The sequence below is a fragment of the Nothobranchius furzeri genome, chromosome 2 (genome assembly GCF_043380555.1).
Source record: "Nothobranchius furzeri strain GRZ-AD chromosome 2, NfurGRZ-RIMD1, whole genome shotgun sequence".
Classification (NCBI taxonomy): domain Eukaryota; kingdom Metazoa; phylum Chordata; class Actinopteri; order Cyprinodontiformes; family Nothobranchiidae; genus Nothobranchius; species Nothobranchius furzeri.
Window position 1 is genome coordinate 83984047 of NC_091742.1, and position 14173 is coordinate 83998219.

The window sequence follows — 14173 nt, forward strand, 5'->3', positions numbered from 1 at the left end:
CCTAACCACAATCTCAGCATTTTCAAGAAATTCCCTTTTCCGTACGAACCCTAAGTGAGTAAAATAGTTTCACTTTTACAGGTTTAGGCCACTCTTCTTTCTGTTTATTCCCCTCTCTGTCACTCATTGCTTCGGCTTTTCTTCCTCTCTCTTTCAAACACAAACACAAGCCTCTCCAACTTGTTTCATGCTCTACTTCCTCTCCTCTTTACTTTCAAAGCACACATAGTATGTGACTAGCCTTTGGAGAGAGAACAGCCTGGGTTGCATTCAGCTATAAAATCAGAATCTAAAAAAATAAAAATAAAAGAAAGAAACACGAGTAAAAAGAAACCATTACTGCTTGTGGCTTTTAGGGATATCTGCACTATTATTCAACATTTGGAACATTTCTCTCTCTCTCTCTCTCTCTCTCTCTCTCTCTCTCTCTCTCTCTCTGTGTGTGTGTGTGTAAGTTTAGAAGGAATAATGGAATTGTTATACACTTGCACTTATATCCTTATGTCTGACATTGCTCTGCTGAGAGAGATGAAGATGGAATGAGTGTTAACAAGATTCTGCATCTTCTGAGACTTCACAGCCAAATAAATATTCACATAAAGCCATTAAAACCTTACTCAGTAATCTCTTCTCACCAACAAGCATCTTAAATCGGCACAACTTAGAGTAAAAGCTGTAATAACGACACTAGAGTAATGAGAGGAATAAAAACACATCATTTTTTTATTTTGCATGCGAAAAATTTCTCTCAAACCCGTCTAACTGTCAAAGTTTCTCTCTCTACACTCTGTATCCTTTTCTCTGTATGTTTTCTTCCTCTTCCCTGCATCGTCTTCTCCTACAGACCTAAAGCTCTGGAAGTCTGGCTGTGTTTTTGTGCTGAGGGCAGCACTTTGCCACGTCCTTCATGCATATGCAAGACACTCTCCAGGTGAGACATAGACATCAGAAAGAGATGTAGCGTAGGCAAATCGATGATTGTTATTTGTTATGACCAGGAAGATGTAATATTCTTATAAATATAAAATATTAACCTGCTAGGTCTTTATTGTAATTATTCAGAAGGTTGGAGGATTTAATTCAGAAGATGTAGGTTCTTTGCTTTTTCAGTGATCAACCACACTTCGTGTTATTTCAAGAAAGAGTCAGGTTTATAAAAGTAAGAATTTATTTTACAAACAATTTAAAACATGACTAATTAACTAAGCATTTACTGTGAGTGGATGTAACTAAATGTGATGAAGGATCCTATGTGTGAATGTGATGTCAGTCAGAGCTTCCTTATCACAATAAGCTGAGTTCTGGTGAAAAGAATTTGGTTTGCTCTAAGCTATAAAGTTCTTATCATCAGAAGAACATCAGACGCAATCTGTCATGTCTACTTCACCCGTTTTGGAGAGATCCTCTCGGTGGATCCAAAAATCGCAGGGGTCTGCTGACCTCTGGCACTGGAGGACTGTAGGATACCGTGGTACCGACTCTTCAGTCCAGATATGTCTCGGGTCACAACAGCTGGATGGAACCGTGCGTCTAGCGGACTCTTAAGGAGTCTAACAATATTAGCTTTGTTTCTGCAGGAACTGTTTGCTCATCAGCTTTGCAGGTGCAAAAAGGTTTTGACGACGTGTCAAAATCTTTGATGGTTAAAGAGGTTTTGCTACAGAGACAGGGAAGAGAAACTCCAGTGAGGCTACGCAAGATGTAAAAACCGAGAAAACAAATGGAGAAATTTAAAAGAAGTGGGAATATCGAGAGGAAGAGACGGTAGACATTTGAGGACACTGCAGGAGACAGGGAGGCACGGAAAGACAGACAGATTGGTAGATGGAGTGAACAGAAATCAAAGCTATTAACCTGCAGGGTATGAGTTGCTGCTGCTGGTGTGTGTGTGTGTGTGTGTGTGTGTGTGTGTGTGTGTGTGTGTGTTTGGTCAGTGCACGGACAGAAACGCAGTCGCACCCTGACACCCTAAGCTCGCTCTGTTGTCGATCTCACCCCTCCCCCACCGACCAAGATGGATGGCCGGCAGTGTTGGCTAATCACGTGCTCCGCTGGCCAGGACACACACACACCTGAGGCCAGAGGAGGCACGCAACTGCAACAGCCACTATACAATACATCCCAGAGGACACCTGGGAGACATTCTGCAGAGCTACACGCTGAAGCTGTGGCCTTAGAGCTCACTGATCCCACACACACACATGTGCAGAAGCAGCTGGTAAACAGGCTAATGTTTACTGAGCTGACAGGATGCACTGGAAGCTATGCATGAACTTTTATGCTTATGTGTCTGAGGCCATCAGATTTTACCTCAGTGGATGACTCATCAGTGTATTTAATGGGTGATTATTGTAGCAGGAAATCCTACATTTAGCCCCACCGAGAAGCTGAATGGATAAGCACAGATAAACTTGCATTCAGGCTGCTGCTGGCCTTTTGCTTTACGCATCAACATTCATCTGCAGCATGCACTCATCTACTTCTGTTCAAGCCATAGCATCCAATTAACAGGCGCTGACATGTACTTTTAGAACCAGCGTCTGCAGCCTCAGGAGGTGCGACTGAAAGTCACCTGCACATAATCATGGTGGTGTTTAAGCATCAAATACCCAATTTACAGCTGAACGTATACGAGAAATGAGTAATTGAACATGCAGAAGCAACAAAAAAAAAAAAAAAAAACAACAACGATAAACAATATTCAACACCTAGAAAAAATATTTTAGTCAGAAAATGTCTGTTTGTTTACATAGAAGGTGTGGGGCATGACACTTCAACTGCAGCTGGCCACTAGGAGGTGCTCATTTCATCTGCGTTTGACTTTGCATTGCTACTGGTGGTGTTAAAAACAATCTACAGCCTAGAGTCATCTTAAATGTGACCATTTAGATTTTTTTTCAGAACATCATCACATCGATTCATTAAATAAAACTCTGAAAAGTTACCCATCAGTTAGAATTAGCTGTAAAAATGTCAAAAACATGTTTATGTTTATGTATTTAGCAGACACTTTTGTCCAAAGCGACTTACAAGTGATAATCGGCATGTTGCCCTTGAGGCTAACAACAACAATAACAACAACAACAACAAGAACAACAACCAATTTCCAGTCAGTCGTAGGTGGCAGTGAGGCATCATGGAGAGGAGGGAACAAAGAGTGGACAGAAGAGAGGGGGGACGGGCGCAGGGAGGGTGCTAGTTTAGAAGATGTTCTCTGAAGAGCAGGGTCTTCAGGAGTTTCTTGAAAGTCGAAAAGGCAGCCCCTGTTCTGGTAGTGCTTGGTAGGTCATTCCACATTTGTGGAACGATGCATGAGAAGAGTCTGGATTGTCCTGAGCGTGGTGTAGGCACTGCTAGCCGACGATCCTGTGATGACTGGAGCGGCCGGGCCGAGACGCAAGCCTTTGCAAGAGGATTCAGGTAGATGGGAGCCGTACCATCTCGGACTTTGTATGCTAGTGTTAGCAATTTGAATTTGATGCGTGCTGCTAGCGGTAGCCAGTGGAGCTCAATGAACAGAGGGGTGACGTGTGCTCTTTTTGGCTGATTGAAGACCAGACACGCTGCTGCATTCTGGACCATTTGAAGAGGTCTCACAGTACAGGCCGGAAGACCAGTTAGAAGGGCATTGCAGTAATCGAGGCGGGAGATGACAGTGGATTGCACCAGGAGCTGGGTGGCATGTTGTGTTAGGTATGGTCTGATCTTTCGTATGTTATACAGCGTAAAGCGACATGAACAAGCAACAGAGGCAACATGATCTTTAAAGGTCAGGTGTTCATCAATCACAACACCCAGATTTCGAACTGCCTTTGAAGGAGCCTGAGATAGGAAGTCATTTTGGATTGAGATATTGTGCTGTATGGTTGGTTTTGCTGGGATGACAAGTAGTTCAGTTTTGGAGAGGTTGAGTTGGAGATGGTGGGATTTCATCCATTTTGATATGTCAGAGAGACAGTTTGATATTCGTGCAGAGACAGTGTGCTCGTCCGGTGGAAATGACAGATAGAGCTGGGTGTCGTCTGCATAGCAGTGGTAGGAGAAGCCATGTGATCGAATGATCTCACCCAGTGAGGTGGTGTATATGGCAAAGAGAAGAGGTCCTAGTACAGAGCCCTGGAGGACTCCTGTGGCAAGATGGTGCACAGTAGAGGATTGTCCAAGCCAAGATACACTGAATGATCGTTCTGTGAGGTATGATTCAAGCCAGGCATGTGCTTCCTCTGTGATGCCCATGCTAGAGAGTGTGGACAAAAGGAAGCCATGGTTGACAGTGTCAATTGCAGCCGATAAGTCGAGCAGGATAAGCACAGAGGATTTTCCTGTTGCTCTAGCTTCTTACATGCATACTTGCTTCTTCTGTGTACAAGGGCTACAGGTCAATTCATCTCTTCAATAAATCCTACTTTTGCAAATTTGGTTACTCTAACCATACACTAAAGCACAACTTGATCTTGATCTGGGATCGTAATTCATGCATCTGTGCTGCAGCATCATATATGCAAAAGGAAAACTAACCCTAACCCCAGCCCTCACCCTAATGACCACCCAAGTAGTGAGAAATGGCAACCACTAAGAAGAATATGAGAGCAGGATGGAAATGATCAGATCCCACTGAAATGTTCTCACTTTAACAGAAAGGGCCATTCTGAGTCTATGTAGGCCCCTACTAAATGACTGATCTTGTGTAAAGCGTTCAAGGCTCATGCCTCAAACATAAGTAGGAATTCATTGTTTTTCACTTTCCTTATGTACCACTTGAAGCAGACACTGAGCTAACCCACTCCTGCATATAAATGCATGAATGTTTTCTGTATAAGGGGGGTGGATGAAATAACCCAAACGTTAGAAAAGCTCCAGTGGGTTAACAAAAGAGATGTAGTAAAATGTAGCCTCAGTACCTCGTGTTTACATATAACTACACAATGTCGGTTGTATCATAATTATCTTTTCAGTTGGTCAGACCCTCCTGGCTTTCATTAACATCAGTGTTAACTCTCCATCAGTCAACAAAGCATTAATGTTCTCTGATCCATGCAGACCGTCCTGGTTCAACAGCTCGTCACACCTTGCTGTCGCCGTGTTTCCTTGTGCTGAACGAGACAAAGCTGCAGTTATCACAACGAAAAAGGAGACAGACCCCGTTTGTGCTGAGAAGATGTGACAGATGCTACTTGATGACTCAACAAATGAACTAGCGTCAGTGCCGAGGCTTAAAGCGAGTTAAGCTTTTATTGCGCTCTCTGTGTTTTGTTTCCTTTTATTTTAAGCGTCTTATTTAGTTTTGGTGCACATTTTCAGAGCCATATGTCCAGTTATGTACGTGGACTGCATGGTGGTGCTGTTGGTAGCACCGTTGCATCGGAGCAGGAGAGTAAAAGGTTTGAATCATGGCTGCAGCCCGTGAGTAAATTTTGTTAAAACAATTTATTTTTTGCATCATTGTATCAGAAAGCAACAGAAAGCTCTGAAAAATATCCCTCCTGTTCCACAAACACTCCTCAAATCTACACTCTTATCTTTCTCACTTGCAATCAAAGACAAACGTTAGCTCATAACTGATTTATTCGAGTGTTCTCAGAAGAGTTTTCCATCGTTCTTCTCCTTCTCACTCTCCCAGATGAAAAATTCAAAGTCCCTCCATCCATCCTTCTATCCAACATGTCAGAACTTGGAGTTATTAGTCGCCTAATTACCTCTCAGAAACTCTAATTTACCCCCAGAATCCAATCACTCTCTGATTGTAATGAGAAAATTATGATAGACTGAATTAAAGATGGAATACGGGATTGATTGGTCTGCAAAGAAAAACCAGGGGAGAGAAAATAAGAGATGGAAAGTGCGAGAGGAGGAATGGCAAAGGAACTAGAGCAGAAAGAGAGAAAGTTGGGGCATGTGTTTGGATTTTTTACCGGACTTTTGATGAACAGCAATAAAAGTCGAATGCTGAAGCCTTTGGGACCGAACGGAAGCAGATTGATTGTGGTTATCTAATCAAAGCTTGTAATTAAAGAGAGTTTATTCACTCAAAGTTGTTAAAACTGGCCACTGGCAGGACTCACACACTCCACGCTCATTCTCACTTCCACACTGCTGCAAAAGACCACTAAAACACTCTTCCTCTATCTGATGGTGGCTCAAGCGCCCCACAAACACACACAAACTCAACCGCAAGGTAAAGATTTCACAAATGGTGAATTTGCTATCAGAAAATTATGCAAAACATAGAGCGTGTGTGTGTAATTCTGGAAATTAGTCGTAGTGTGTCCCAGCGACGGGTGTAAGGGGGAGATTAAGATTTGTACTGGCCGCTGAGAGGAAATTAATCATGCTCTAATGACAGCGTCCATGTTAGGAGAGTCTGATGGCAGAAATGAAAGGTGAGCGTGTGTTTGGGGACTGTTTTACTGAAAAGCTCTAAGATGAATTGTGTTTATGTCTTCAGCGATGATGATTCATGTGAAGTTTGACGTCATTAAAACCTATAAACTCAATTGGTTCACGCTCTAGAGGCCAAACCTGCACATCGATCTGGTCCTCTCCACCTCCTCTAACAGCAGGTCACACCCCATCCCCCCCTCTCGACCTCCATCACTCGACTCCTGCCTCCATCATCTCCAGATAAGCCAATCTCGAGCACGTCTTGACCGCATCAAGCTGCGGAGGTGCTGCCAAAAGGCAGGGTGGGCAGCGAGGAGGAGAGTGGGATGGAGGTGAGACAGGAAGGAGATAACAATGGGGAGGTGTGAGTACAGTGTGGGTTATTTTCAGGGGGATTTGGTGGAAATGCAGGGTACTCATCTCGACAAAAAGATTGGTGTTCTCATTGTTTTCCTGGCAGGAATACCGGAGTGTCTGCAGAAGCGTCGATAAGAGCAAAGAGGGGAAAAAAAAGCTCCATTAAATACCACCGTCCTCTGACCAGAACTGGAGGTGGTGTACGGGTCTGTTTTTGAGAGAAAAAGCATTAAGCCATCTTCATGTTACTGGACGTTTGCACCAAGCTAATGTGCATCCAGATTCCCATTAGCACAAGAGAAGGATTAGCTGTCGTGTTGGTATGTTAGCGCTGATAAAATGCAATGACTGGCATGTTCAATAGGATTAACGCGGGCATCCACCTTGCTCAGATAAACAGTCCTGTAGCTCAGGATCACACCAGCGGTTTTTACTCAGACCAGCTCCGGCGACAAAAACACTGAGTGACAGATTATTTATTCATGTCCTGCCTGGAAAACGATTTCCTGAGCTGGATCGGCTCTAAAAGGTGTGATCCTGCTGCTGAAAAATCAGGTGGCTCGGCGGCGTCGGGTGGGTGAATCTGGCCCACGCTGGGATGGCTTTCAGCTGCAGACACACACATTGATTAAAATGCTAATGATAGCCTGGCCATCTGTTGGTAATGTAACGACATCCGTTAATATTGTGCTTTAATCCACGACAGGTTCGGATGAAATGCTGCGAGTTGTGAGGCCAGGATGGAGAGTGAGACTGTTTCGTGTTTTACAGAAAACAACATCAAAGTTTAAATGGTAAAAATGAACCGACACACAGTTAGACTTGCTAATAACATGCTAACAGCTGCCTCAAAGAGTTGGTGAGAAAATTGGACTGCAGCTTGAAGGTAGATGGAGGAAATTCCATCCTTAAGAACAATTATTAGGCATAATTTTCTGAATTTTGCACTACATTTAAATTTTCATGTTTTTTTAAAAGTTTTCTGCATCGACTTTAACAGCGTTTTCAACAGGGGTGTTATGGCTGCTTTGGCTACTCCTGCTTTCAGCCAAGCACAGCTCTGAGCATGCAGCACCTTGGACAGCTCCTCTCTGGATCTGAATTACCCGGATCACATTTAAAGAGTAGCGCCTTTAAAAAGGGAGCAGATCACCAGTGCTCCGATCAGTGTTTGTGTGGGTCCAGATAGCTACTTTTGAGACCAAAATAAACCCATTTGACCTTATTTACACCTCTCCCTCGCCTCCTTATTTTACACCCTTCTTCTCACATCTAGCAAAGCCACCTGGGGTTGTAATAAGTGGTTCCATGCTCATTTTCCATGTTGTGATGTCACAATCACGGACTTTGTCCAAACGGCTCATGGAAGCATACCTGACACCAGACTCTCACAGAAAATGGATGCATGCGTTTTATGTAAGTTTGTGGTGTTTATAAAAGCAGTAGACTTATACGGCCATGTAACAGGATGCAAAAAGTGAGATTTGTGTAAAATCCTCCAGAAAAAACTCAAGTCTCACCAGGATGTGACTATAGATGGCACAGTGGAGGCACTTAGCTGAGGTAAAGGGCTGAATGAGGCATGTTTGTGCTGCTTCTACTGCTACAAAACGGTCTTAAGTCAACAAAATAACGCTGAAAGATGAATAAATCAAACCTGTTTAGAGCGGACGAGAGCCACTCATGCTCCTCTTGTTAAACAACCTTTTGTTTGGGCTGAGATGAAGCACTGAAACTAAAGGTGTTAACTGCTTTTATCACCCCAATCTGTCTGCTGCTTCGGATCACCACATTGGTCGGAGCAGGTCAGAGAGGAGGTCTGAGGTGGCAAAATTAAAAAACGCACAAAGACAGAAGCCTCAGGAGATGAGGGGGAAGGAGAGAGGGTTCAGGAGGAAAGATGTGAACTAGTGACAGAAGGTCGGGTAATGAGGGGAGCTGTCAGGAGGCGACTAAAAAGCAAAAACAACAACAATGTCTCATTAACAGAGGCTTCTTCGTCTTCGTCTTCGTCTTCGTCTTCCTCCGCTTATCCGGGTCAGGGTCGCGGGGGCAGCATCCCAATTAGGGAGCTCCAGGCCGTCCTCTCCCCGGCCTTGTCCACCAGCTCCTCCGGCAGGACCCCAAGGCGTTCCCGGACCAGATTGGAGATGTAACCTCTCCAACGTGTCCTGGGTCGACCCGGGGGCCTTCTGCCGGCAGGACATGCCCGAAACACCTCCCCGGGGAGGCGTCCAGGAGGCATCCTGACCAGATGCCCAAACCACCTCAACTGGCTCCTTTCGATCTGGAGGAGCAGCGGTTCTACTCCGAGTCCCTCCCGAATGTCCGAGCTCCTCACCCTATCTCTAAGGCTGAGCCCGGCCACCCTACGGAGGAAACTCATTTCGGCCGCTTGTATCCGCGATCTCGTTCTTTCGGTCATTACCCAAAGCTCATGACCATAGGTGAGGATTGGGACGTAGATCGACCGGTAAATCGAGAGCCTGGCTTTCTGGCTCAGCTCCCTCTTCCCCACGACAGATCGGCTCAGCGTCCGCATCACTGCAGACGCCGAACCAATCCGCCTGTCGATCTCCCGATCCCTCCTACCCTCACTCGTGAACAAGACCCCGAGATACTTAAACTCCTCCACTTGAGGTAGGACCTCTCCCCCGACTCGGAGGTGGCAAGCCACCCTTTTCCGGTCGAGAACCATGGTCTCAGATTTGGAGGTGCTGATCCTCATCCCAGCCGCTTCACATTCGGCCGCGAACCTACCCAGCAAGAGCTGAAGGTCAGAGCTGGATGAAGCTAGGAGGACCACATCATCCGCAAAAAGCAGAGACGAGATTCTCCTGCCACCAAACTCGACACACTCCACACCACGGCTGCGTCTAGAAATTCTGTCCATAAAAGTGATGAACAGAACCGGTGACAAAGGGCAGCCCTGGCGGAGTCCAACCCTCACTGGGAACAGGTCCGACTTACTACCGGCTATGCGGACCAAACTCACGCTCCTCTGGTAAAGGGACTGAATGGCCCTTAACAGAAAGCCACCCACCCCATACTCCTGGAGCGTCCCCCACAGGATGCCCCTGGGGACACGGTCATAAGCCTTCTCCAAATCCACAAAGCACATGTGGATTGCTTGGGCAAACTCCCATGCCCCCTCCATCACCCTTGCAAGGGTATAGAGCTGGTCCACAGTTCCACGGCCAGGACGAAAACCACATTGCTCCTCCTCTATCTGAGATTCAACTATCGATCGGACCCTCCTCTCCAGTACCTTGGCGTAGACCTTTCCAGGGAGGCTGAGGAGTGTGATCCCCCTATAGTTGGAACACACCCTCAGGTCACCCTTCTTAAAGATGGGGACCACCACCCCGGTCTGCCACTCCCTAGGAACTGCCCCCGATGACCACGCAATGTTGTAGAGACGTGTCAACCATGACAGCCCTACAACATCCATAGCCTTGAGATACCCAGGACGAACCTCATCCGCCCCCGGGGCTCCGCCGCTGTGTAGTTGTTTGACTACCTCAGCAACTTCTGCCCCCGAGATCGGACAGTCCATCCCCAGGCCTCCCAGCTCTGGTTCCTCCTCGGAATGCGCATTGGTGGGATTGAGGAGCTCCTCAAAGTATTCCTTCCACCGTCCGACTATAGCCTCAGTTGACGTCAGCAGCTCCCCATCCCCACTATAAACAGTGTGAGCGAGTTGCTGCCTTCCTCTCCTGAGGCGCCGGACAGTTTGCCAGAACCTCTTTGGAGCCGATCGATAGTCTTTCTCCATGGCCTCACCAAACTCCTCCCACGCCCGAGATTTTGCCTCGGCAACTGCCACTGCTGCACCCCGCTTGGCTATCCGGTACCTGTCTGCTGCCTCCGGAGACCCACAGACCAGCCACGCCCTGTAGGCCTCCTTCTCCAGCCTGACGGCTCCCCGAACCTCTGGTGTCCACCAGCGGGTACGGGGGTTGCCACCACGACTGGCACCGGCCACCTTACGACCACAGCTAGCAACAGCCGCCTCGACAATCGCAGAGTGGAACAAGGCCCACTCGGACTCAATGTCCCCCACTGCTCTCGGGACGTGGTCAAAGCTCTGCCGGAGGTGGGAGTTGAAGACCGTCTTGACAGGTTCTTCTGCCAGGCGTTCCCAGCAGACCCTCACTATGCGTTTGGGTCTGCCAGGTCTACGCGGCATGTTCCCTTGCCATCTGATCCAACTCACCACCAGGTGGTGATCAGTTGACAGCTCCGCCCCTCTCTTCACTCTGGTGTCCAAAACATACGGCCGCAGGTCAGATGATACGACTACAAAATCTATCATCGACCTGTGACCTAGGCTGCCCTGGTACCAAGTGTACCGATGGGCATCCTTATGTTCGAACATGGTGTTCGTTATGGCCAAACTGCGGCTTGCACAGAAGTCCAATAACAAAACACCACTCGAGTTCAGATTAGGTGGGCCGTTCCTCCCAATCACACCCCTCCAGGTCAAGCTGTCATTGCCCACGTGAGCATTGAAGTCCCCCAGCAGGACAATGGAGTCCCCTGATGGAGCACTATCTAGCACTCGTCCCAGGGACTCCAAAAAGGGTAGGTACTCTGAACTGATATTTGGCCCATAAGCACAAACAACAGTCAGGACCCGTTCCCCGAACCGAAGGCGCAAGGAAGCTACCCTCTTGTCTCCCGGGGTAAACCCCAACACACAGGCAGAGAGTCTCGGGGCTAACAAAAAGCCAACCCCAGCCCTCCGCCTCTCACCCGGAGCAACTCCAGCAAAGTAGAGTGTCCAACCCCTCTCCAGGTCTCGGGTTCCAGAGCCAATGCAATGTGTCGAGGTGAGTCCGACTATATCTAGCCGGTACCGCTCAACCTCTGCCACAAGCTCCGGCTCCTTCCCCGTCAGCGAGGTGACGTTCCATGTCCCAAAAACTAGTTTTCTTGTCCGGGGATTGGACCGCCAAGGCTCCCGCCTTGGTCTGCCACCCGATTCGCATTGCACCGGACCCTTCATGTTCCTCCTGCGGGTGGTGGGTCCACAGTTGGACGAGCCCATGTATCCGGTTCGGGCTGGGCCCGGCCGGGCCCCATGGGCGAAAGCCCGGCCACCAGGCGCTCGCTCACGGGCCCCAACCCCAGGCTTGGCTCCAGGGTGGGACCCCGGTAACCCTCCGGGCCGGGTACTCCGACTCTTCGTTTTAACCGCCATGAAAGATCCTTCGAACAGAGGCTTCATCAGACCTAAACAGTTCGCTGCGGAACCACCAGTCTGGTGTCGCAGGAGAAGAGAAACCGTGAAGGTAGAGTTGTTCCAGCTTGTGTTTATATTTTTATTTATACTCTAACGACATACAAATAGACCTGATGTGCAAACTTTAGTGTTTAGTAACAATACTTCTCTCTGGAATTAGGGGGGAAAAGGAACAGCTCATCTGAAAATAGTTGAATTAAAAAAAAGATGGGTTTTGTTGAACTTTTACTGTTTTTCATCATTAGCAGAAACGTTTTAGTATTCCGACTCAGAAGGCGTACTTTTGTCTTTCATGCATTTATAAAAAGGGAGGAAAAATGTGTAATTTGTACATATTCACAGTTCATTTTACTGTTTCAAAGCATGTTGTGGTCAAACATAGAAATCTTATTTTATTTAAAATAACCTTTACATTTTAGAGATGAAAATTTAATTTGCAATGCAAATTTTTTCTTTTTTTTCCCAATCATTTTCTGGAGCCAGTGTGTCCTAAAATGACTCGTTGCAGGATTAATGAAAGGCCAATCAGACCCTGCTGCCTCCTGCGGCCAAAATATTACACTTGCAACTTCAGACTGCCGAGCCACCTGCTGAGTTTAGTAATGTGGAGCTGACATACCTGGTGCCGCAGTCTGCTTCCAGCACATTTCCTGCATGTTTAAGATCATGAATACAGCTGATTTGTTTATTTTAGTGATGAACCGCTCCTTTAGACAATAAGGAAGGTATTATAATAATTCCAGCAGTTAGATTAAGGTGTTAAAAAGATGACACACAGCGAGGAGATACGTTTGCCTTTACTTTCACTAATGGACAGTAGGGGGTGCTAAAAGCAAGCCAGAAAACTGCTAAAGGTGTGGCTTACTTGCTTATTCAAAACATTTGCAGTATTCTTTGTTGTAAATCAATGCCTTATGAGTAATAAAAAGTTACGTTACTTCTGTTCTGAGATGCAGACGTTTGTTTGTGCAGAGGTGGGCTGAAAACAGCAGGATTGCTCATATTTATGAATGATATGCACACACCTCGCTTCTGATTGCCTAACAGCATATTCAGCCACTAAAATGCTGATTCTAAACTTTGCATTTGGCTTTGAGGCTTTTGTTATTTGCTGTAAAAAAAAGCCTTAATGTGGGCGGGTGCAAGCCAAGATGGGCAAGGCCAAGAATGCAAAATCACAGTGTGACATAGATAAGAGGATCTTCAAATCCTTGCATTTTGCCGTCTGTTGTTGTAGGAGACAGTTTTCATGTTCAGTCTGCATGAAAAACTCAAGAGTGCCTAATTACAATCAGAGATATCCATGTTTTTTTCAGTGCTCTACACCTTTAATACTTCTTGTTACAAAATAAAATCACAACTAAACTCATACAGTCACACTCATAACACATAAAATCATGGGGGAAAACTAAATGTGATGAAGCAAAAATAACTAGTCCCAAATGTTTCTTTTTTTTTATTAACTTCCAGCAGGTCTGTGCTTTACTTTCTCTCACTCCTGGGTTTAAATAACCGGTATCTGATGCTAATGTGGCTCAGCTCGTCTGATTATAGACTGAGAGAACGGAGGAGAGCAGCAAAGAGAGGAAGCGTGTGTCACATGTCAGTCAATGAGCCGTTGGAAAAACATCTACTAATTCATCATCACTCTGTTCTGTGAAATGAAACACTGGGCGAGGCTAGGGGCAAACAAACTCTCCTCTCGGAGCAAATATTATTATCATTACTAATAATGTGCAATAATTAGAACACCATAAACTCTCTCCTCGTCCCTGCCGCACCTCCTTTTCTTCCTCCCTGCATCGCTCCTCTCCTCTTCTCTCCTCACATTGGCAGCAACCTGAATGGAGAATCATAAAAAGCAGCGGCGCTTCTGCGGGCGACGTCAACAAGCTCAGGAATCTGTCCGGCTGAGTCGACGGAGGCAGTCGCTGCACCCGGTTCATCCGGGGCCGGATTCATAATTAATGGAGGTTATAATTGCTAAGTGAGAGCATGAGCGACAGACAGCAAGTGGGGAGGGGGGGTAATAATGAAGATTGAAATAGGCACACACACACACACACACACACACACACACACACACACACACACACACACACACACACACACACACACACACACACACACACACACACACACACACACACACACACACACGCGCGCACACACACACACACACACACACGC

At 46.5% G+C, this 14173-nt stretch overlaps 1 protein-coding gene across 2 annotated transcripts in view; it reads right to left on the minus strand.

Moving 5' to 3' along the window:
* Positions 1 to 14173, minus strand: part of nlgn2a (neuroligin 2a) — a 356614-nt gene that overhangs the window by 57793 nt on the left and 284648 nt on the right. The window lies entirely within an intron of this gene.